The following is a 22,579-nucleotide window of genomic DNA, read 5'->3' as shown; positions in this document are numbered from 1 at the left end:
TAACCTACTGGAATGTAGTCTGCTTGAGCAATCTATGTGGTATGAGTGTCCTTTTACAGAGAGAATCGAAAGTGTCAGTAATTCATTAAAGTCAGTTAAGAGAACTACTATGTACGAGGTCTGTTTAGAAAGTATCTAGCCTCATACTATGAAAAATAAAGACATTTACTAAAGAAGCTACAAGATACAAGAAACATCGTACATAGAACAATGATGCCTCCGTCTCCTTCAAAGTAGGCACCTTGGGACCTCCCATGGTTCTCCCAATCACCACAAGCTGCCCATCATAGACTTCCCGAATCTCATAGAGGACCCAAAATCCCCTCCCTTTCAAAAGTGATTTTAGTTTTAGGAAAAGCCAGAAGTCACAGGGCACAGAATCTGGACTGTAAGGGGGTTGAGTCACCTGGGTGATTTAATGTTTCACCAAAAAACTCTGCACAAGATGTGGTACATGAGCAGGTGCATTGTCGTGATGAAACTGCAAGTCACCAGTTGCCCATAGGTGGGGCCTTCTGAATCATCCAAATAGTTTCCACAGAGGAATGTGGAAATTTGATGAAAATTCATTGCTCTACTCGTTCAGTCATTTTGAATGTGACAGCCGCACAGTACACATGCTAACTCAACAGTGTCTACCACCCCCACCGACTAGTACAGTAAAGTCATCACTGTTCCCACATGCTCATTCCTGTCCACTCTCCTTGGCTGCCAGGTTACATCAATGGTGCACAAAACATTCTCATTATATTAACAATGATCAGACATTTTCTGGACAGACCTTGTGTATTATCAGTGGGTGTCACTTTCCTACCTGACATCCCTCCACTTCAATGTATTTTATATATTCTTTTTGTTTTGCTTTTTAATTTCCTCTCTAAGACTTCTGATTTCCTCTGTAGAAAAACCCTGGGGCTTAGGGTAAGGGGTGAAAAGTAGAATATTTGATGGGTACCAATACCTGATATTCACTAAGCTAGCTAGAAATTAAATGTGCCTTTCCTCTGGGCTTTGTCTTTGGTGAACAAATTACATAACAGTTCGCAGGCCTATTCCAAGGCTCCATATCCTAAGGGGACCAAACCAATCTGATTCGAAGGTAAGAAGCATTAATGGGAACACAGAAGGCTAAAGAGGAAGACACAAAGGAAAAAATGAGTCAAGTTTAATGCTAGCTATTTGGTTTATGAGGCAAAGATAATATACAAGTAATATGAAATTAGAAATCATCATCTGTGAAATAACAGTTATTTTTTCGTAAATACATATGCATGAATTGAGACTGTTCTTTGTGGGACTTTGTCAGCTGTGATTTTGGTCCCTAGATGTGAGAGCAGGGACCAGCTGCCCATTATTTAAATACAGTTGTCCTGGAACGCAAACACACACAGACATGTTGTCGGTCACTGCTTTCAGGGTAGTTACGTCACAGCTGAGTTGTAACAGAGACTGTATGGTCAACATATACTAAAATATCTACTATTTAGAACTTTACAGATAAATATTGCCTACCTATGATGTAAAGGAACCATCACCAAACACTCATCCCCATCACCAGCAAGACACAGTCTTGCAGACAACGTCACACTAGCAATGGAGGGCTAGACCCCAAATCAATAACACTCTGTAAGCTTCTTGTTAATGATCCTTCTTTAAAGCATTTAAAATCTTTGCTGGGGTACACCGGAAATGCTGGCCAGAATGTGGCTGTGAGCTCAAAAGGAAGTTGAAATGTAGCCCTTAATAAAGGCAAGGCAGAGCAAAGAAAGGAGGCTCATGAGAAATCAAGCTCTGGGGAGTAATGTGGATCCAGAAATGGATTCTGTTCACAATACCCTTTCATGATTTTTTATGCCAAGCTATAGATCTTTTTAATGCAAAAGCAGTTATTTCAGCCTGAGGTCCAATCTTTCAGCGGGCGAGTTTCTAGGCACTGTTTCTTTCACATTATTTAAACTGGTCCTACTAATTGATTGCCTTTGTTTAGAATCCAAAATGGAACATTATCCTTTTCATCAATTTTCTCAGCAGTCTGCAAATGTACTATTTATTGCATGTAAAGTCCTACTTAAATAACATTCAATCATCTTTCCAATAGATTACAATGAGCAATGTTCCTGGAGATGCTTAACAACCTGTAATACCTATTTATTGTGTGGAAGCTTCTAATGACAAACGGCCAATGCAGAAACTCTCTAGGCTTATAATTTCTTTAGATGAATTTTCTTGACAGTATTGAAAAATGAATGCTGTTTGCAAATGAGTGTATCATGCATCCCCACCAGCTATTCTTAAAGCTGCCTTTGTTCATACTGTATGGAATAATATGATATATCAGTTGCATAGTCGCTTATTTGGTGGAAGGGGCAAAGAAATAAAAATTTTATAAAGTATGTATCAAAATTATATTTAATATATTTATACTTATATTTAAACTAGTTTTTCTCAGGAATAACCTTTTTAAATTATATTTTCTTGATTATGCAATTACAGTTTGTCCTAATTTTTCCCCCTTTGCCCATCTCCACCCAGCACCCCCCACTCCCTCAGGCAATCCCCACTACCATTGTTCATGTCCACAGGTCATGAACATATAAGTTCTTTGGCTACTCCATTTCCTACACTGTACTTTACATCCCCATGGCTATTCTGTAACTACCTGCTTGTACTTCTTAATCCCCTCACCTCTTCATCCATTCACCTATACCCTCCTCCCATCTTATAACCATCAGAACACTCTCTGTATCCGTGATTCTGTCTCTGTTCTTCTAATTTGCTTAATTTGTTTTTTAGATTCAATTGTTGATGGTTATGTATTTATTGCCATCTTATTGTGCATAGTTTCAATCTTCTTTTTTTTTAAGGTTTTATTTATTTATTTTTAGAGAGGGAAGGGAGGGAGAAAGAGAGAGAGAGAAACATCAATGTGTTGTTGCTGGGGGCTGTGGCCTGCAACCCAGGCATGTTCCCTGACTGGGAATCGAACCTGTGATGCTTTGGTTCACAGCCCACGTTCAATCCACTGAGCTATGCCAGCCAGGGCCAATCTTCTCTTTTCTGTAAAATAAATCCCTTTAACAGTTCATATAATAATGGTTTGGTGATGATGAACTCCTTTAGTATTTTCTTGTCTTGGAAGTCCTTTATCTGCCTTTCATTTCTAAATTATATCTTTTCTGGGTAGAGCAATCTTGGCTGTAGGTCCCTGATTTTCATGCCTTTGAATGTTTCTTGCCAGTCCCTTCTAGCCTACAAAATTTCTTTTGAGAAATCGGTTGATAGCCTTATAGGAATTCCCCATAACTGCTTTTCTCTTGCTGTTTTTAGCATTCTCTCTTTGTCTTTAACCTTTGGTATTTTAATTATGATGTGTCTTGGAGCAGGCCTTTTTGCATACATCTTATTTGGGATTCTTTGCATATCCTGGACTTGCATGTCTATTTCCTTCACCAAATTAGGGTTTTCTTTTATTAGTTTTTCAGATAGATATCCAATTTCTTGTTCTTCCTTTTCTCCTTGTGGCACCCATATGATGCGAATGTTGGAATGCTCGAATTTGTCCCAGAGGCTGCTTACACTATTCTCATTTTAGGGGATTCTTTTTTCTTTTTGTTGTTCTGATTGGTTATTTATTTTTGTTTCCTTATGTTCCAAGCCATTGATTTGATTCTCAGCTTCATCCACTCTACTGTTGATTCCCTATAAATTGTTCTTTATTTCAGTTAGTGTATCCTTCATTTCTGACTAAATCTTTTTTATGCTCTTGAGGTCCTCACTAACTTCCTTCAGTATTTTTATAACCAGTGTTTTGAACTCTGCACCTTATAAATTGTTTATCTGCATTTTGTTCAGTTCTTTTTCCAGAGTTTTGATTTGTTCTTTCATTTGAGCCATGTTTTCTTGTCTCCTCATTTTGGCAGCTTCCCCGTTTTTTGTTTCTATGTATTAGGTAGAGCTACTATGACTCTCTGTCTTGGTAGCATGGCTTAATGTAATAGGTGTCCAGCAGGGTCCAGTGGCACAGCCTCCCCTATCACTCAAGCTAGGTACTCAAGGTACACCCTCTGAGTGGGTTGGCAATACCCCCCTCTTATAGTTGAGCCTCGATTGCTGTTGGCAGGTCAATGAGAGAGATTTGTCAAGGCTAGTCAACTGCAAGGACTGGCTGTGACCACTGACCACCAACCTCTGCCCTCCATGGAGTATCAGCTGTGTAGGGGTAGGGTGGTGGTGTTCTGACATGGTCTGTAGTTGTCCACTGTTTGCACAGGCTCTGGGGTTTCCCACGTGCTGCAGGTAAGGATCAGCCCCCACCTGTATTTTGCTTGGGGCCACCCTGAATGAGCTATAAAGCAATCTGAAATGGTTGTTACTTGTGCTTGGCCTGGAGATTTGCAGACAAAGCCAAGCTGTGAATCTAGGCTGGCTGCTGCTAGTGCCAGGCCTAGGGCCACTTAGCAGAAGGTTTGGGGAATGGGGAATTGCTGAAGCTCGCTGTTGCTTGTTTGAAAGGATTTAGGGAGATATGAAGCATGAGACAAGCCATTCATATGGAAAAGCCACTGTTAACAGCTTGGGTGAGCCCCTAAGTTGAGTGAGGTGGAGTCTCATGGAATCTCCAGGGTGGGGAAAACAGTGTTAGCCAGGTTAATGGAGTCTCAGGTATGGCACCTGCCTGCTGGCTCTGTGGCTCAAGGGTTCAGAGAAGAGACAGTAGCTTCTTCTTGCCATACTGTCTAGGAGAAAGCTTGTCCCCCAGCTCTTGCCTTGATGTCAGACACTTCAGTTCCTCCCTGTATACCACTGCTACCTTTCAAACTGCTACCCTGCTACTAGATTTCAGAGGGATTGAGTCTAAGTAAGTCCATGTTCAGGTCCTTAAGAACTGCTTCTAAATCCAAAGTTTCTTCCACCAACTCAACCCCACTAGTTTTTACAGCCAGAAGTTTTGAGGACTTATCTTTGTGGCACTGGAACCCTGGGCTGGGGGTGCTGGTGTGTGGCTGGGACCCCTCACTTCTGAGATATCCCTCCTGAATTTTTATGTACCACAAATGGGTGCGGGACTAGCCCATTCTGCATCTCCATGTCTTCACCCCTACTACCAGTCTGGATGGATGCAGTTTCTTTAATTCCATAGTTGTTGGACTTCCATTCAACTCAGTTTCTGGATGTTCTGAGTGATGGCTGTTCTACAGTTTAGTTGTAATTTTGATGTGGTTGTTCAACGAGGCAAGCTGTGTTTACCTATGCCTCCATCTTGACTGGAACTCTAAAATACATTTCACCTTAAGTGGTAACTTCATTAAAAGCTGGTATTTGTAACTTTTGCTCAACATTCCTCAAACAAAAATGAAAGTATCTGTAATTCAAATCTGGGTGTTGTCGTTTGGCTTAAATAAAAGCCCTCATGCAGGTTATATAATTCTGTAAAACAGTCAAGGTCCAATTATTTTAATAGTTATAATGAGTTAAAGACAACAAAATCATTTATTGAGTACATACTATATCAGGCACTGTCTATCATGAGGTACACGAAGAATAAGATTGGTGTTTCAAGACACTGGTCACACACAGGTATTGGGTTATCTCGATAGCTTTGAGTAGCCTCTACTAAACCTTTAAACCAGAGGCAAGGGAGAGCTACCAGTCTCCTCCTGCACAACGTGAATGTTAATAAAAGTAAGTCTCAAACCAAATTTTGCCAAGGATACATTTATTAGCAAGGAGGTGAAGGGAATTCAAATATATTATCCCACCCTCCATTATTTTTAGCTATAAAAATGATCACAATTTATAAATAAAAAATATACCTTTGTATACCTTTCCTTTTATTTGGTGGAATCGGGGGAGAAGTCTGTGGTTCCAGTTTGAGTCCAGTGCCCCATGAATAAAATACTCTCAAGGGTAAAAATAAAAGTGGTACCTTAATTATGCCACTGTGATATAAAGATTACTTAGAGCTGAAGACAATTGAGATGAGAACCAACAAATGCAGGAAGAGTTCTCGATCATCTGTTTTTCTGCCTAAATAAGGGCACATAATGCTCTTTTGTGAAGGTGTCTCCCTCCCCCCATACCAGGAAAAGGAGAGTAATCTTATCCCTAAAGACACAGTCAACACTGAGATGAGTTTGCATAAGCAGACCTTACTAAAATAGCCCTTATCTTTCATTCACTATCCCATATATCTCCTAGTCCCTTTACCCTTATTTATCATCTTGAAAACAAAACCCTCTTTTATTTGTTAAAATGGTATATAAATTCCAGAGGCTAATCAATTTGTCAAACTTCAGTTCCTTTCTGCGAACTCCATGCATGTAAAATATTAATGAAAATTGTATGCTTTTTCTTTTGTTAATCATATTTCTTAGCTTAATTCATAGGCTCTCCTGATCATAGAACCTAAGGGAGTAGAGGAAAAGTTTTTCCTCTCCAACAGAGGTGAAACAATCGAACAACCACATTGTCATACAAGCTGTCCCTGTAAGCTCAATCAAGTCCTACCTTTGTATCCTTAGGCATTCAGGAGAGTATCGTGCATGAAAGGTTCCTTGGCAGCACAGGCAACTAGGTTCCAGCAGCAGATTTCAGCAAATCACCCAGTCCGGATTCCTCCTGTTTAATGGAAGAAACACTGAAACAAAGGGAGTCCTGCCCTAGAGCACATTCCTGAGGTGGTTAGGCTGCTGAGCTTGCCAGGTTCTCATAACCCATTCATGGAAGGGCCAAAGAGTTAGTACATCTTTCCAAACAATTCACCTATCTCAAATACCACTCATTTCACTAGTGAAAAACTATTTCTACTGCCCTCTCGATCTCCATTTAGATAGCAATGTCTAAGGGATTAAATTGTTATCATGCTCCTGGAGTGAAGACTACAAGATCTTAAAATGCCAACCCACCACTTCTTGAGGTGGTTCCCGATTAGGATAATTCATCTAACTGGCCCTAGGATATAGAGTTCATTACTAAATTACTCATATACATATCATATTGACTATGAGGAACTATTTTACATAAATTGCAGACAAGAGAATGTCAGTTTCTTGGCACCATAATATTAGCGTGCACAAAAAGAATTTTTTCAGCCTGAGGTATTAGGGAGGCTTCACAAAAAGGTGATATTTGAGTGGAATGGTGAAGTTTAGCAGGGAGAAGAGAGTTGGGAACAAGAATTGCAGGCTGAAATAACATGTAGAAGAGCAGGAAGACAAAAACAATCATATGTGATCAGGTACCATAGGAAATTCAGTGTGGCTGAAACATGGAGTGAATGAAGAGGTGGAGAGAGAGAGGTGAATTGAGATATACGAGGTTTAACTGGCAAGTAGCTCAGACAGCCTTTCCCCCCGCCCCCACGCCTGGCCTTTTTATTTCATCAGTGTGAGATAGTAGAGAAAATACAGTCCTACTAGTCAGAATTTGCCACTTCTTGATCATTCAAACTCGGGCAAGTGATCTGTTGGGGTGCATTCACTGAAACGATTAAGAGATCTGGCTAATCAAAGAATAATTTCCGAGGACCCCTCCCATACCTCCTGAATCAGACACTCTGGAGATGGCTCCAGTAGGCTGTGCATTTCAAGTTCCCAATTTGTGAATCCACTGCTTTAAATATATTATTATGTGGAGGAAATCACCTTTGTTAAAAATACTCTAAGTCGGTACTATTTCTTTTGGTCCTATTTCTTCTAAGAAGGAAAGAAAAGAGCAGTGATCTGAAGAGTCTGAAATATTTAAAATGAAAGATCTTTAAAATCCTTTAGCTGGCTTGTGGCATTTATAGGGAGAGGGAGAGATTATCCAAAGGTAAGAGACTTTTTTCCTTTGAAGCTGTAGTGGTGTGATGTGAATCAAACCATTCATGCAGAGAACAAAAGCACTTTTGACTTCACGAGCCAGTTAAGATGGTAACTTAAATAAACAGGGAGGAAAAGAGATACGACAAAAGGTCAACTTAGTCATAGGTTCTTGAGCTTCGATTGAAGTACTGCCTAAGGCTGAACAGCTGAATTGAGTTTGCAATTACCCACCCTTCCAGAGATTCCCAACCTGAAGGCACCAGATCTGTGAAGTCAGTTCAGAGGGAGGTCTGGAAGCCATTTTCAAAATTTCAAAATTTCTAGTATAGTACTTTCAAAGTGTGGTTCAAGGAACAGTCAGAACCACCTGAAGAAAGAAGACAGTATTTACTTAAAAATGAAAATTTCTGTATCCCAAGCTGAGATTATATTTTACAGTGTTTGGTGAGGAGCCTGAAAATCTATATTTCTTTCAAATACCAAGTGATTTTGAGAGAACACTAATGAAATCATTCCTAAGTAGCATCCCAGTTTTCTCTGCTTTAGCTGAAATGATTAAGTTACCTTAGTGCATTCTAATTAGAATTTCTAATAATCTATTACACATCTTTGCTTAGTAAAAGTGGGAAAATAAGTAATTATGTAATAAATACATTTGCTTAGTAGAGAGATATCTATTAAAACATGGGTCTATGGAGAAACTTTCTTTTAAAGGAATTCTTTACAAATGAACTTTGACTGCTCTCCTCACCCATTCTTGACTACATACATTTTGTCTAGAATCTTGATAGTAGAAAAATACAAGTGGAAAGAATTTACTCCCCTATTTTCCCACTCAAGAGTGAGGAGGTGGATAACATGGGAAATAAGGAGAAAGGTCGTCAAGGAACATCTATAAAGGACACGTGGACAAATCCAAAAGGGAGTAGGATAGACGGTGGGAGGTGGGGAGGGGTGGGGAGGGAGGAGTGGTGGGAGGGAAATGGAGAACACTGTATTTGAACAACAATAAAAATAAATAAATAAAATTTTAAAATTATTCTTTAAATCAATTCATTTAATTAAATTTATAATTTTTTAAAAAAATCACTTCCCCTCCTCTCTATATGTCTTCCTTTTTCCAAATGGAGATGGCTATGCCAGTTGACAGTGGGGCATATATCTGGTGCCCCATGAGGGAAACTTCATTTCTGAAACATTTCTCTGGCAAATAAAACACCAGTGACCTACCACTGCTTGATGTAAAAAGTACTTCCTAAATCAGCTTTGTTAAAGTTTTGCCACCTAGATCATGGGTGTTTTCTCCTAATTTCTATTATCAGTGGAATGACTTTGGGGAGTTCTGACTCCAACAGTTACCAGGGGCTGGGGTGGGCAGGGATGTGGGGGTTAGTGAACTAAAATGGAATCCAATATTATTTCAATAAGCATAGAGTCCTTTGATTCTGTGAATATAAACTATAAAACACAATTTCATCAAGTTCAACGGCCTTCAAAATTCAATGGAAAATTTACATCATTAAAAGCTAAGGAAGTACATCTAATGAAACAATGTGAGAACTGTAGAGTCCTGTGAGTAGAAAATTAAATATCTTGACTGTCAAACCACCACCTCCCCTGCCGTTATGAATTCATTAACATAGCAACTATAATAGGGTTCCATCAGAGTTGACAAAAATAATCTTTTCTCATTATGCAACTGTAAGTTAATAGCAAAATTACATGGCAAAATGTTTCCAACTGGCTTAAGTCGAATTGGTTAGGAGCAACCATTACTTTCTTTTTGGTAAATAACAGTAGTAATCAGCTAGTTACTTCACCACAACTTCACCACTGTATTATTAAGAAGCTAAGATACAAACCAAATTCTAACACACATACAGATACCTTGAGAGATAAAAATTGAGGCCTAGCAAGACTGTATGCTCTTCACTGAAGGTGAAAACTGTCTCAAATGTTTTAGCCAAACCACACATCTTTAATAGTTCTAATTTCACATATGAAAGCATATTTCTATAATCTATTATGCTAACAAGTCACTATTTTTATTATTATGTGAATTAGACAAAATATCTGGGATTATTTGGAGATAAAGATAGCTAAAACTTCTGCAAAATCTGCCTGTGGAATTCATTCCATCTTTCTGACAACACAAGAGCTGACAACACTTGGAGTGCGCATTCCCGATCAGCGCTGCTGATTATCTTAGAAATTAGCTTAAACTGTATCCCAAAATGGGCAAAGAGAGGGAAATGATGACTTGGTTTTTACTACTGACAAGAATATTTTAATCTCAGAAAGATTTAAGATTAAGTATAAAGTTGTGATTCAAAATTAGAATATTATTGTATGAAGAAAGCTGTGCATATTTGGAATTATCTGTTCTTGTAATATTTGATAAAATTTATCCTGTTAAAACAATAGGTTAATCTGTTTAATCCAATTTAAAATAAATATTCAAAAAATTGACTTGGATGGGTGAACTTAAGTTGCAACCTTATCAATTTTATGTTCGATATTAAAACTTTTAAGTAGACTCAAGTTTGCCATACTTATAAAGGTACTCCTTAGATGTAGAAATATTTAAGTATGTAGAAAGCTTTAACAGCTAGTTAAGGTCTTTTAGAAGGGCTTGAACCCATAAAATATACCTTAAGATGTTCAAAAGTATTTATTTTTCAATAATTTTTATTGAATGTATTGGGGTGACATTGATTAATAAAATTATTCAGGTTTCAGTGTATAATCCCATAATACATCATCTGTATATTTTATTGTGTGTTCATCATACCAAGTTAAGTCTCCTTCCAAAACTATTTATCCCCCTTTACCCTCTTCTACCTACCCCCACCCCCCTGTCCCTCTGGCAATCACCATACTGCTCTCCCTGTCTATGAGGGACTTTAAAAAACTTTTTTGCTTAATCCCTTCATCTTTTTTACCCAGTCCCCTGGCCCCCTCCCCTCTGAGAGCTGTCAGTCTGCTCTCTGTATCCATGTATCTGTTTCTATTTTGTCAGTTTATTTTAATTATTAGATTCCACATATAAGTAAAATCATGTGGTATTTGTCTTTGTTTGACTTGCTTATTTCACTTCATAATAACCTCCAAGTCCATCCATGCTGTCACAAAAGGTAAGCTTTCTTTCTTTTTTATGGCTGAGTAGTATCCCATTGTGTAAATGTACCACAGCTTTTTTGTCCACTCATCTATCGATAGGCACTTGGGCTGCTTCCATGTCTTGGCTACAGTAAATAATGCTGAAATAAACATAAGGGTTCATATATTCTTTCAAATCCGTGCCTTGGGTTTCTTTGCATATATTCCCAGAAGTGAAATTGCTGGGTCATAAGGCAGTTACATTTTTAATTTTTTGAGAAAACTCCATGCTGTTTTCCACAGTGGCTGCACCAATTTGCATTCGCACCAGCAGTGCAAAAGTGTTCCCTTTTCTCTACTTCCCTGTCAGCACTTGTTGTTTGTTGATTGATTGATGACAGCCATTCTGACAGGTGTGAGGGGATATCTCATTGTGGTTTTAATTTGCATTTCTCTGACAGTTAGTGATGATGAGCAGCTTTTCATATGTCTATTGACCCTCTTTGGAGAAGTGTCTATTCAGGTCCTTTGCCCATTTTTTAGCTGGATTGTTTGCTTCTTTGTTTTTGGTGTTGAATTGTATAAGTCCTGTATAAATTTTGGCTATTAACCCCTTATCAGATGTATCATTGGCAAATATGTTCTCTCATTCAGTGGATTGTCTTTTCATTTTGTTGATGGTTTCCTTTGCTGTGCAAAAACATTTTAGTTTGATGTAGCCCCATTTGTTTATTTTTTTTTTGTTTCCTTGCCTGGAAACTTTAATACACTTTAATTAGTTTTGCTTTTCAGTTAGTCTTTGTATCATTAACAGGTTGTGTGGTTGGGCAAATGGAGTTATACTGGTGTAGTGGGGAACAAAAGACATGTGTTTAAGTCCCCAGTCTGTCTCTTACTAGCTGAGTGACTGTGGTGGATCCTTTTATCACCTTGACTTTTGCTTTTCCCTTCTGTAAGATGGGTGTACAAATCTCTAGGAAGAAAGTCGCCTCCACAGTGTTGACATGTGTACAGGAACCTAATGTTGAGAGAAGGCTGATAGGCAAAGTGCTATGGGAAGAATATTTTAAGCATTACAAAGTATGGCAAGTACAAAGAGCCTTGGACAAAGAGCTTAGAAGGTAAGAGGAGTAATCACTGGAAGTTGAAGGCAATGCAAAGTTGTTTGGATTTTATTCTGAATGCATTCTGGGGCCTTTGGAGGATGTTAAGCAGAATGACAACTGAATTTACCTTGTAAAGGATCATTCCAGCTGCTAGGAAGAGAGAGTGCTGCGAGGTGTGAGAGTAGGAACAGGAAAGCCAGGTGGGAAGCTGTTGTGGTCTTCAGTATGGTGAGTGTGATGATGACTTAAGCAAGGGCAGAGCAGAGGATATGGAATGCAATAGACTCAATATGTCTGGGACGTAGAATCTACAGGATCTACACCGGCACCTTGTTTTTCTGTAATGAAGAGATATTTCTTGTTTCTCCCAATACCTACATTATGGTTAAGTGATAAGGCAGTGATGATAATTGCTCAAAATTCAGAATTCCACATTTTAAATTATTAGAAGAAGATGTAAATCTTTGGTTAAATCCAAATGTACAGATCTGCAGCCCCCAGCGTGGTCCACCTCAAATCCTCTCATCATTCAGACTCTTCAGATGCTGGTAGTGCTTGAGAGTTGTATGTTATATGCTAATTTCTCAAGATACAGCTTGATGAAATGGAAAAGGCATTAGAGAGAGACAGAACTGTATCTAAATCTTGGCACCATAACTTACCAGTTCTGTAATCTTGAGTAAATTACCTAACTTTTTAAACTTTGGTTTTATTGTCTACAAAATTTCACAAATATGTTTTAAGTATTTAGATAACCTTGCACAGTGCCTGATTATGCTTATATTTACTAGGTATCCAAAAGAGTACTTGTTTCTCTTAACTTGTTTTCTGTGACCTCTTTCATTTTATTAGTAAAAGACTATACCAGAACAAGGTGAACTTCAGCCCTTTGAAATTACAAGTGAGCGTAAAACATAAAGGTACATTTTATGGAGCCTTGCAGGATCTCAATAATACTGTAAATATCTTCTGTTAGGTTCACAAATATTTAAAGTGGATAGTACTGCCCTGACTGGTATGGTTCAGTGGATTGAGTACCAGCCTATGAACCAAAGGGTCACTGGTTCAATTCTCAGGGTACATGCCTGGTTTGTGGGCAAGGTCCCCAGTAGGGCTGTGCAAGAGGCAACCACACATTGATGTTTCTCTCAATCTCTTTCTCCCTCCCTTCCCCTTTCTCTAAAAATAAATAAAACAAAATCTTTAAGAAAAATAAAGTAGATGGTACTTATCATAAGTTGGCCTGATACTGTGACTTTAAAGTTGGTCTCCTGAGGCTTTGTGAAATTGCCTACGGCCCTTAATGTCAAACATTTTCTTAATTAAAACTCTCATTCTGAGAGAAATAATCTAGGATAGAGGAAGCCAGAGTGGGTCCCCTGGCTGCTGAAATTATCTAGAGCATAAAATAAGGGCCTCAAGGTCAAGGACTATTTAACCAAGCTTAGAAGAGATATTTTCAGACTCTCATGCAAATTAAAACCACTTGATTACATATAATTCTGGGCATAGCATCCAGACAGGTCAGTTCAGCCAATTCAGTCCTCTCTCCCTGCTGAACATCTATAATTTGTCATATGTACTTTTTGGCATCTTCAACTCTACAATTACTGAGAGAATAAATCATATGATAATCTGTAAGCTCTGTCCACAAATATCCTCTAGTTTTCAGGGTTTCTCATTAGACTCTGGCCTTTTGGAGTTTTATTTTTGTTATCTTAAAGGTCTTTGATATTTTAAGAATCTTGCAAATGTGATTACTAACTACATTAATACCACCCAAGCATATACCAAGTACTAGGGTGTACACTGACATCTATTCTATTTCAACACCATAGCACTAACTTGGCTGTAGAAAACTAGCAGAGAGTAAGGACACTGTCACACAGCTCATTATTACTTGCATTCCAATATTTTATGGATCTCATCAAATTAATTAGTCTCCATTGACTACTGTTTAAGGTGGTATTAGTAAAGTACCCCTCAAAAACATGCTTGTGCAGAGATTCTACTGTTCTTATGGTCCTTATATGTATTTCGTGCTGTTTAACAACTAATATCTACTGATATTAATTATGAATTATATAGCAGCTAATTAATAATAATTACTAATAACTAATATGTATATGGTGTTGACTATACACTGGGTACTGTTTTAAAAACTTTGTATATATTCATTTAATCCTCATAAAATTCTATAAGGAAAGTACTGTTATTATCCTATTTTACAGATGGAGAATTGAAGAACAGAAGTTAAATAATTTGTACAAGGTCACCAGTTAAGAAGTGAAACTCAATCAATCTAGCTCTACAATTCAAACTTTAACCCCTCCACCAGGGTTTGTTGACTCTGGCACTAGTGACATTTTGTACAGTGCTGTGAGGGCTATCCGGTGCTGTAAGACGGTTAGTACCATCCCTGACCTCGACCCACTAGGTTCCAATTGCACTACCCTATCCCCAGATGTCTGCTGAATATTCCCTGGTGGGGGCAAAATTGACCCTCACCACTATCCACTAAGAATCACTGCCCTCCACACTACTGTGACTGCACAAAAAGAGCACAGGATAACTATATTTACAGTTGTAGAAGAAAAGTTAAGAGATTTGTGTCTGAACTCTAAGGATTAATATCATCAAGAAACAAGTGCATCCTTGCCCAAATATAATTAATATTGACCCCAATTCCTCTGTGCTTTCCTTGTGTCTCCTTCTCCTTTCTCTTCCTAAGCTGAAAAATTGTTCGTCTAAGGCCCAGAGCCTGGTGAAGTGACAATTTGACTCTTTCCTCCAAGTTTGTGAGTAAGGCATTAAAAGAGGTGCGCCGCTTTTCAGGCAGTAACAGAGGCTGATCTCAAAAAAAACCACAGTGTAACTCAAAATCCTTTCATGATCTTGAAAGTATGAGGAGAGACAAACACAAATAGAACTTCTTTCCTTTTCAGAATGAAAAGCTGGACCCACAGCAGGCTGCTGCCACCTCGTCCCCGAGATAGTGAGTTAAAACACTACATAGTTCATAGGACTTTCTTGTGCTTACATGGTGTGGTCAGGCTCCCTCTGGGTGTCATCTGTAGGACCACATTGCGAACTTGTCACTTGTTCACAGTGCCTTGACATTTTCTGGGACTAAATAGGTTGGGTTGAAAATAAAAAGACCTTTCTTGTTTTTCAGATCTCCATAACTGAGAGGATGCCTTTGGTAATATTGGAAATCGCAGTCTGAGCGAACATGTCTCATGGCTAACGTCTGTGAAGAATAGGTAGGGGTCTGCACCTGATCAATAAACAGTGGAGTCATTTTCCTGGTGCACTTTTTCTATGGACCTGACCCAAGCAAATCACAGTATACATGCACCAGCAGCCAGTGTGACATCTTTAAGAAATCAGACTGTGCTCAACTGGAATAAAAACATTCAGCCGCATGTCATCAAGCTTGTGAAAGCTCTTACACTGTTAGAATTTTTCCTTGAGGTAATGATTTTGTTAAATTTTGATGCAATAAGCATTTATTGCCTATCTGCCATGTGCTACAACTATTATGCTTGTTCTCTTCCAACCCACAATTTTTCCAGCAACCACTCCAGCAAAACTTTTATGTGAGGTAGAAATAAAAAGGTCTGGGGTTCCATTGTACCTCCTGCTAACAATAAAATTGTGACCTTAAGTGACTTAACTCTACCAAGAATCAGATTCCTCCATCTTAAAGTGAGGAGGTTAGATTATTAGATAAACAAGGTCTCCTACAACTGAATAGTTCTCTGGGGTTTTTTTCTAATTTATTTTTTAGCACAATTTAGTGAGCTCTGAGTAGGTGACATACACTAAAGTTCTAACACTTTACAGGTCTTGTCACCTAAATTTCACAACAACCCCATAAGCTAGTTCTATTAACTCCATGTTAAGGATGAGGAATCATTCTGTATGTAATTCAGTTCGGTGCCCTACTTCACCAAGAGGAAGTCTACCATTCTGCCGGATGGAGAATCACATCAGACAGTGACCAGCATAAAGGCAGATGCCATGGCCAGCTCACTGACCTCTTGGCACCCATCACAGGCCCTGGCACATTATGGAAAGTCAACAAATACTGATCAAACACATAAATGAAAGAATAAAATTTCAGATCATTTTTATCATGTGTGTCAGCAAGGATAAGAAGCTATAGTTTGCAAGTTTAGAACCCATTCATAACTCCCATTCTGAGTTTCAAAACAATTAAAGATTTAGTTTTCACATGAGTTTCTAGTCAAGATTACCCTATACTTGCTTTTAAAAGATCAATGTGTTCACAAGATAAAAGAATTTTAAATATAAAATATTCACTGTGGCTTTGCATTAATAATTCTGGAATGTATGGGAGTTTGCATTTTCTAATTCTGTTTCATATAGTCAGGGAGTATATTTTTGAGGGACTATACTTAACTGAAATTTTATTTTGAAAGTTTTCATAGAAAAGATAAACATTTTGTGGCTATTTCAGCAATGATGCTTTTTTTCAGATGCAATAATAATACTTTCTGATACTTTCAGAAAACATCAAAAAGGAAAATGTATTCTAAATGAAGGAAAAAATCAAGTTAATGTAATGGCTTATTTAAGTTCAAATGAAATGTTACTCTGCTCTTTTGGCATGCCCAAATATTTTATAAAAGTAAAAAATAGTAAAACAATAAAAAAGATCAAATGATGGCTCAGAAATCAATCAGTTTTTGTTGTTGTTGTTATTCTTAATTTTCTCCTGTTATTTCCATTTGGGAGTAATAATACAAAGGAAATGTGTTAGGGTCTATATCAAGGAGAATGAGCATTTAGAAATAGTGGGAAGAATAATGAAATGAGTAATATCCATACCTTATTTCTAAAAATCCATCTCAAAGTTTTGGTGTTTTATATAAATACATATAATATATATAAAATTATCAACCCAAAGTGATTTTATACCTTTAGGTCTTGTAAATATTATGAACCAATAAAACAGTGAGATATGCTGCATTTAAAAATGTGTATTTATAATCTATAAATTTTATGTAGACATACACCCACATGTGACTTATGTATCACGTAGAGGAGTGACTAAGATATGCACAGGCCCAATTCCTTCATAGCTAATCTTTCACTTTTTTTTGTTTTTGATAATAACCATGGATTCTATAACCTGATGATCAAAGATATAAAAGAAAATGAGATTCAGAGCTGAACAAGTTAGCCTTTGAAAAAATTTCTCTATCTACTGCATTCTTCCACAGAATGCTTAAGCTTTATTTGATCAACTTCCAAAGATTTAACCCTTAATAAAGCATTTTCCTATAGCCATAATTAACTCTTACATATTTTAAAACCCTAAGCAAGATTTTGCACACAAAATATTCACTAAAGGATTTGGATTAAGATTAAGAAAGCCTTGAAAAATAGCTATTTTCTACTTGTTCATTTATTAATCTTCTAATCCTCCAAAAAATATTTATTGGCTGCCTGCTAGATGCTGTGGGTACAGTGATGAACAAGACACAATCCCTAGCCCTAAGATGACAAAAAGGATAAATAAGGACAGATTCAACTACTATTCTCAGAGGTAAATACTACGCATGACATGAACGGGGTACCTTATCCAATTTCCTGGGGTCTAAGAAAGTTTCCCAGAGGAAATGGCAATCCAGAGGAAATGTGGAAATCTGGATGACCAGTAGAAGGAATTGAGGAAAACTGGAGGAGGAGCAGTGGGGGAGATCCAGACAGAGAAGTTGTTTCAGGTAGAAGGAACAAAATTGTCAGAGGGAGCATGACACATTCCAGAAATCACAAGTAGTCTGTTACTTCAGGACAAGGAGATGCTTCTTCCTTTACTGTATACCATTTACAACCTCTTTTTAATAGACAGGATAGTTAAGATAACTTCTGTCAACTTATGTCATATTTGAACATAATTTATTTTCTTAGCTCTCAAATTTGGTGACACACCATTTGTTTTTACTTTGCCCTCCTCATGCTGTGTTCTCCTTCACCCAGTGACCACTGCAGTATGGGTCCTTCACTGTCTCAGCCGCCTTCTAACTATGTCATTCTCAACACTGTAAGAATAATGAGGAGAGCCAGTGCTAGCACACTGGCACTTCAAGTTCAAACCCCAACTGCCTACATTTCGCCAGCCCACAGACTAAATTCCACTGTTTTGCTATTAAGGAAAAAAAAGATTACAAGATGAGACTTATGGTACCATTTCTAGCCTACCACATACAGTAAGAGGAAGCAGCTAAATGTAACTTCTAGACAACCTTTCAGAGTTCAGGCCTGACTCCCTTCTAGGACATCTACCTAGAGAGAGGGAGCAGAGGTCTCAACTGTGTAGGGTGAGATCAAAGAGTATATTATTATAGCTGAAAGCTATAGAGGTTAATATTCCTATTAGCCGCCTGCCACAAATGGCAGCCATGGTATGAGAATAAGGAACAGAACAGTTGCCCAAGTTAGAAAGCCATCATCATGAGGACTCTGCAAGTCTAGTTTCCACAGGGAGTGTAGAATTCTTGAATAAACATAGCCAAACAACTTTAGGAAACACTTCCAACTGTGTCCACACTAGCCATAATTTTAGCTGGAACAAAAGAAAAAAAAAGAAAAGAAACACATTACAGAATTCTCTTTTTTCAAGGCCCAACTTCTCCAAGAAGCTCTTCCAAATGCATGCAGATAAAATGGTTGTCATCAATATTAAATCACAGAAATTTCCTGGACTTAGAAAAAAATCTTATCTCAAATCGGTCCCTTCTCAAAAAAGGTGGGTAGATCTCCTAAAGGGAAATTCAAGATCTCTACTAGTCTTTTGACCTTGTAAATGGGTAATGAATATTTTTATATAGGTAAACATTTTGAGGTTTGGGGTTTACAAAAGAGGGCATACAGTGGAGTTTGGAAGTAGTTATTTTTGTGTGCCCAGTGGAGAGGAGAGTTTTGCATTCCTAGGAATTGCACAACATCATAATTAAAATGACAAAGTTTAAAGATAAAGAGAGAATCTTAAAGGCAGCAAGACAATAGCAGATAGTTACCTACAAAGGAGATCCCACCGGACTGTCAGCTGATTTCTCAAAAGAAACTTTGCAGGCTAGAAGTGACTGGCAACAAGTATTCAAAGTGATGAAAAGCAAGGACCTACCACCTAGATTACTCTATTCAGCAAAGCTATAATTTAGAATGGAAGGGCAGATAAAGTGCTTCCCAGACAAGTCAACGTCAAAGGAGTTCATCATCACCAAGTCATTATTATATGAAATGTTAAAGGGAACTATATAGAGAAAAGAAGATCAAAACTATGAACATTAAAATAGCAAGAAATTCACAACTATCAAGAACTGAATCTAAAAAACAAACTAAGCAAACAAGCAGAACAGAAACAGAATCATAGATATGGAGATCATTTGTAGGGTTGTAAGCTGGGAAGGGGAACAATAAAAGAAAAGGCACAGGGATTAAGAAGTACAAATTGGTAGGTACAGAATAGACGGGGGGTGTTAAGAACAGTATAGGAAATGGAATAGTCAAAGAAACTGTATGCATGACCCATGGATATGAACTAAGGTCAGGGGACTGATGGACAGAATGGGAGTGGAGGGTGGCAAAGGGGAAAAAATTGGGACAACTGTAATAGCATAATCAAAAAATATATATTTAAAAGAAGAAGCTTTGGGAATGGGATTGCTAATATTCCATTTTGAATAACTTGCTTTTCTGCAGTGTAAACTCCCCCTCAAACTTCCAGGAAATCTGCTGCATATAAAAAAGCTAGTAGTTAATGAGTATTCCTGTAGAAACCAAGGAAAGAGGGTTCCATGTCTGTGTTCACATGGAATGAAACAAGAGTGGGATAGTCAGGAGAGTTAAAAAGAAATCCATAAAAAGCAGAAGCTAGGAACCAGTGAGGAGGCCATGAGACATGAGCCCTCCAGAAATTTGCATAATCCTGTATAATGAATCTAAGTTTTTTCAATTATAGAATGAGGTATAGAGACAGTAATATTAACCGGATTTTAGGAACAAGTGAGCTGTCCCTCAGATGATATATTGACTCTGCTGAGGTCTGTGTCATGTGACTTAAAGGATAGAATAAGACAACCTTAAACAAAACATTTAATAGCTCCCCATGGCCTACGCCAGCACCTAAAATCAACACCATTGCTATTCCTTTAGGCTGAAGCATTAAAATCTTCTGTTAAAATTTAACCATACTCTCTCACCTGCTAGGATGGCTACTAACAACAACAACAACCAACCAACCAACCAACAAACAAAAACCTAAAAAAACAAGTGTTGGTGGAGATATGAAGAAGTTGGAACACTTCTGCACTGTTGATGAGATTTTAAAATGGTGCAACTACTGTTGAAAAAGCTGTGGCAGTTCCTTAAAAAATTAAAAATAGAACTTTTATGTGATCCAGCATCTTATTTCTGGGAATATATTCAAACCAACAGAAAAGCAGGATCTCAAAGAAATATTCACATAGCCATGTGCATAGTGTAATGGGGTAGGTCAAAGCAAAGATTCCTGGAAAGCAAGGAACCCCAATTTGGGCAAGAGAACCCCAGATTCAGCACTGGAGACTGCTCCCCCTCTTGCCAGGAAAGGCAAGGGGTAGGGAAAGCTGCTGAGGTTGCAATTTAAAAGCACCCTGTCTTCTCCAAGGCACAGAGGAGCCAACGGAGCAGAAGGCACAGTGCTTAAGGCACACTGCATAATGAAGGCAGCTATCAATTGTAAAGAAGCTAGCATGGGTAACCCTGACAACCAGGCAGCCCTACCTTCCCAGCAGGGCAGGACTGCAGGAAGAAGCTAGCAGCCTTGCAGGAGGAGGGCAAAGGCAAATATGGCCAACAAGAGCCCTCAGGAGTTGGAAAGCTGGACACTCCCACTGGCTTCCAGAGTGCATGGGATTCCAAGTGAGAGGACTTTCTAATAGAAGAAGCAGGAAGAATCTCACCCTCTTGCTTTGGTGCTAGGCTCTTGGCTCTTGGCCCTTGGCTTTTTGCTCCTGGTGCTTAGATCTGGGACTTTTGCAGGTGCACTCGGATGCTCTAGGTCTCTGGCCCCTGTTCTCTACAAGGATGGGAGCACTCATGGGGCTAGGCAGATGCTGGGCCCACCAGGGGCTTAGGGTCCATATGGTGGAAGCCCACTCCTAGAGGCAGGGTCCCAGGCTTGGCTCCAGCTTTTGGGATGCTGTGATCCAGTGCAGCACAGCACATGGGTCCTGGACTGCTACATAGAGACTGAGAGCAGTGCACCCTAGAACCAGAAGCAGAAAACTGCTGCGAGAAGATGGTGACTCTGAAAGCAACGAATGCACATTCCAGAGAGATGGAGATATAATTGCATGACTGCCTTAAGCTCCAAAGAGGAGAGATAAGGAAATGGGGAACTTCTGGCCATGGTTTTGTCTTGTAGTCTTTTGGGGAACTAGAGAATTTCTGGGTCTCATGGAAGAGAAGAACCGAGAGCAAGAGTTCTCTCAGTCCCCACAAATTGGAATCCTCTTAATAAAAACATGTTTCCCTCAATACAAATCTTTGGATCTGCGTACACAAGGCAACAGGCAGCTGTACCCCATGCTGCATGGTTACAATAGCAGCACTATTCATAATAACCAAAAGGTAGAAGCTACTCAAATAAATATCCATCAGTGGATGAATGGATACAAAATTTGCTATATATGTACAAGAAAATACTATAAAGCCTTACAAAAGGAGGAGATCCCATCATATGCTATAACATGGGTGAACCCTGAGACTGTCACATAAAGACAAAAACTGAATGACTCCATTTACATGAATTGTCTAGAGTGGTCAAATTCATAGATGCAGAAAATAGAATGGTGGTTACCAGAGGTTGGATGGAGAGAAAAATGGGGAGTTGTTTAGTGCACACAGTTTCAGTTCTGTGACATGAAAAAGTGCTAGAGGTCTGTTTCACAGCTATGTGAGTATACTTAGCACTACTGAACTGCACATTTAAAAATGTTTAAGAGGGTAAATTTTAGGATATATGTTTTTTACTACAATTTAAAACAATGCTCTGTATAACAGGTAATTTTAAGCCATCCCCATTTATACGTTATTGTGAGTTCATTTATCAATTAACTTCATTCCTTGGAGGACAAGCGTGTTTTGATACTGAGGAAAGAGTGACATCCAAGACCAGGGGATGTTAGGAAAGTAGGGCTCAGGAACCATGGAAGTCTCTGAGCATCTGAGGAGGGTGCAGGCCCAGGGGCTCCCTGGCTAATGTGGGAGTGGAAGGGGGCTTCTGGGGAGACTGAGAAAGGATACAAGAAAAGAGAAGGACAATAAAAAGACATGAGCCAATGCACTAAAAATATATATACTTCTTCCTATTATCCCTAACATGCTATCCTTGGGTGACCTCAATAACTTGCAGGCAGGAAGAACTTGTCTTTGCAAAGGCTGTCCTAAGAGACACTAAAAATAACACAATTTGAAGGGCCCTTCTGGCAAGTACACCAAAGCTGAGTTTCCAGAAACACAGAGGCAGACCTCAAACTTACTCTGTTAGCTGCA

The 22,579-nt window shown here is 38.6% G+C and overlaps 1 long non-coding RNA gene across 1 annotated transcript; it reads right to left on the bottom strand.

The window, feature by feature from the left end:
- Positions 1–749: 749 nt before the first annotated feature.
- On the bottom strand, positions 750–8,753 carry LOC118499015. The gene is made up of 3 exons (XR_004901515.1): positions 7,644–8,753; positions 7,416–7,462; positions 750–1,128 (listed from the first exon to the last, which is right to left on the bottom strand). It is a non-coding gene; the product is annotated as an uncharacterized LOC118499015 (long non-coding RNA).
- Positions 8,754–22,579: the final 13,826 nt, after the last annotated feature.

Source organism: Phyllostomus discolor, chromosome 2, assembly GCF_004126475.2.
Source record: "Phyllostomus discolor isolate MPI-MPIP mPhyDis1 chromosome 2, mPhyDis1.pri.v3, whole genome shotgun sequence".
Lineage (NCBI taxonomy): Eukaryota > Metazoa > Chordata > Mammalia > Chiroptera > Phyllostomidae > Phyllostomus > Phyllostomus discolor.
This window is presented reverse-complemented; position numbering and strand designations above follow the sequence as displayed.